This window comes from Urocitellus parryii, chromosome 8, assembly GCF_045843805.1.
Source record: "Urocitellus parryii isolate mUroPar1 chromosome 8, mUroPar1.hap1, whole genome shotgun sequence".
NCBI classification, from domain to species: domain Eukaryota; kingdom Metazoa; phylum Chordata; class Mammalia; order Rodentia; family Sciuridae; genus Urocitellus; species Urocitellus parryii.
Genome location: NC_135538.1, coordinates 148380565 through 148383634, shown reverse-complemented (window position 1 = coordinate 148383634; position 3070 = coordinate 148380565). Strand labels below are relative to the sequence as shown.

The 3070-nt window shown below is 52.0% G+C and overlaps 1 non-coding gene across 1 annotated transcript; it reads left to right on the top strand.

The window, feature by feature from the left end:
- The first annotated feature begins 2762 nt into the window (after nt 1-2762).
- LOC113192163 (U6 spliceosomal RNA) lies at nt 2763-2865 on the top strand. Its single transcript, XR_003301984.2, has one exon. It is a non-coding gene; the product is annotated as a U6 spliceosomal RNA (small nuclear RNA).
- Nucleotides 2866-3070: the final 205 nt, after the last annotated feature.

The following is a 3070-nucleotide window of genomic DNA, read 5'->3' as shown; positions in this document are numbered from 1 at the left end:
TGGCCCAAGTTGGTTGTCAGTGGATCCTTGGTTGCTTCCCCTTTATCCACAGCTAAGTGGCCTGCCCAACCCTTTCCCTGCCACCAGCCAGCTCTCCCTGCTGGACTCTCCTCTGTCCAGCTGTGCTGGAAAACAGAAGAGTTTCTAGCTTCCCTTCCCTCCTGGAAACCGGCAACTCCAGCTCCTTCCTAGTTTTAGGATTTCTACTGAAAGAAAATACAGCAACATGGAGCGTTGGTAGGTGAGAAGCAAGCACTGACAGAGCCATGGCCGTCTCAGTGACCTCAGAACAAAAACCGCGAGTCCACCCTGGCTCCTGGTTGAACCGTCCTCGGCTCCGAGCTCGCCTTCCTCAAAACCTCGTCTCTGCCTCCCTTCTCCACGATTCTAGTGGGTCCTCTGGGAGGAGAACAGTCAGGCAGAGTTGGAAGTTTGAGAGATTGATTGAGGGGAATAAAGGTGGAGGGGACAGGAATGAGAGGGCGAGCTTTAGACCACGATGCCTGCCTGTCACCTGTGGAAGAAGAGAGGGCAGAAGGGGACGGAGCAGAGAGAGCCTCCGGGTGCAGAGATGCTGCCCACGGCTCCTGCGAGACTCTTCCCCTTTTCATGAAAGGAAATTCAGAAGAGAGAAGATAGTGAAATCAACTACTGTCCTTGCAGCTGCTGTTGATCTTGAAACTGCAACTGGGGCTCGCCATCGTCCTCCTTCACCCCCTCCTGATCCCAGACACCCTTCACCCTCTGCCATTGCCCTCACAGGGACAAGTGGCTTATCTGGTGACATGATCCAAACCTCCTTTCCTCTGGTGTTTGAGGTTCTGGTACCTAGATTTATCTCAAACCAGATTTCCTGCCTTTGTCCATTTGGGTTCAACTGGGCAGAGGAGGACGAAGAGATGCCCAACTGATGAAACACTCGCGTTCCAAGCGTTTTCCTTTCTGTCTCGGTTCTGCGATGGCCACTCAATCTCCTCCTGCTGACCAGGATTGATTACTCCTGCCAAGATAGTGACTGTTCTTTCTTGCTAATCTCTGTGTACAAGAATTTCCAAGTGCCCAGGCAGTGGTTTAGTAGGAAATTTGCTGGGTCCCCTGGTCTGCGTGCACTCCCTTAGGAACCAGAACATTAAACACCGAGGAACCCAGGGTTGGAGGGATCAGCAGCACAAAATGCTTCCAGTGGGTCCCTGTGAGTCCTCTCCTTGGATTGAAAACCCATAGATTCTTTCTATTCCAGCAATCGTCCCATACAGAGTATGTGACATATGGGCACAATCAGTCCGGAAGAGAGCTCCTCATCCTGGCAGAGGATTGGCTGAAGCAAGCTGCTCTGCTGGCCTATCAGTGGGCTGCCTGCACGTGCGGTGATGTCAGTATCACCAGTGTATCCCATGGTCGTCCGCCCAGGCTCATGCTGTCTTCACTCGGATATGGGATCAACTGATCTGATGCGTCTATGTGGCACTCGGTGCCTGGGAATTAGACATTCTGAAACCCCTGATAGTGCTGCCTAAGGCTCCGCTGGTGAGAAGGGCAAAACCCTGCCTGGCTTACCTTCTCTGGGTTGAACAGTGCTACTGTATTTCAGGTCCTGCCACGTGGTCCGCTGGTCTCTTCAAGAACCTATCCTGCACCAGGAGCTCAGTGCTGTTCTCTTTCTGGAAGAGGCTATATTAGCTGGCTTGGCTGTGGAAAGCCCATTCTGTTGAGCACTTTGGCATGGCCATTTGGTCATGTGCCCACTGCTACAGAGACCCTGATGTCCACTCCCAGATGCTGTTCCCAAGCCCCCACCTCCACCTCCTCTCTCACCTTCCTGTCCTTTCCTACCAGCATCCTGGCTGAATGGCCAGCTCATGAGCCCTATAGGAGTCTAGAGGTCTGCATATTTTTACTTTTGCCCCATTTCTCCGACTGTACCAAGTGAGTGCCAGCAGCACCACTTACTCTGTTGGCTGGAAAGAGCTTGTCTGGTCACGGTCTCCAAAGGCCAGTCCGAGCATTGCAAGAACGCAGCCGCCATCCATTCCCAGCCCACATTCCTGTGCCCAGCTGACCTGTTGGTGAACCAAACAGGCTTTTCTCTTCTCCTTCAGCTCATTGCCGTGGGAGGACCAGGACCTGCCTAGGTAAGGACTGGGAGAGGAACATGAGTGGTGATGGAAGTCGGAGTCTGCATAGTCTTGCAACTGTCCTGTGCCTTCTGATCCTGGCCTGGCTCAATTCTGGATGCACTATCTTTCAACAGCCAATGGATTGGTCCTAGCAGTCCACCTCTGATGACCTGGTAGGTTTGATGAAACCCAGTCCACAATAGGAGGCTCTGGGTATATGGTCACTTGGTGCTCAGTGGTGAAATATTCTTTCCATACCTGGGACTAGCCGTGTGCCTAGAGCTGTTTCTATAGCTGTTTAGCTCTCCACTGCAGATAGCACCTTGCGCCAGGCACCCAGGGAACTGTGACTTTGGTGCCTCCTGTTTGGTTTGCCATTAGCTTTACACGCTCTCTTTTCCCACCAGAGATGCTACCAACACAAGAGGCCTGCGGAAGGGTGTGGCCCAGGAGGGGGGGCTTCTGGCACTGCATCTTGGACCTGAGCCAGAACCCTGTCCTGCTTTGTCAGCCACTCAACTCCTGCAGACTTCCATGTTACCTGGACAAAGGTGTGGACCGTGTTCCTTCCAAAATCCAAGGGGGTTTTTGTTCAGTTGTTACGCTTCCTTCTTCTTCATGAGAGGAGCACAGGATACAGCCATTGGGCTCGCTTCGGCAGCACATTCACTAAAATTTAAACAATACAGAAAAGATCAGCATGGCCCCCAAGGATGACATGCAAATCCATGAAGCATTCCATATTTAAAAAAAAAAAAAAAGATACAGAGAACCCATCTTTACTTTGGAGGAGACACCCCAGCACAATCCCCGATTCCTAAAAACTTCACTGAAATGACAGGTCCCCAGTCATCAGAGGGCTTATTTCCCAGTCTGAGGCCTGCATCGACTCCACCAATGCAACCGTGTGCTAGCCAACTGGCTTGCACTGCTCTATCAGCAAGATTTGATGG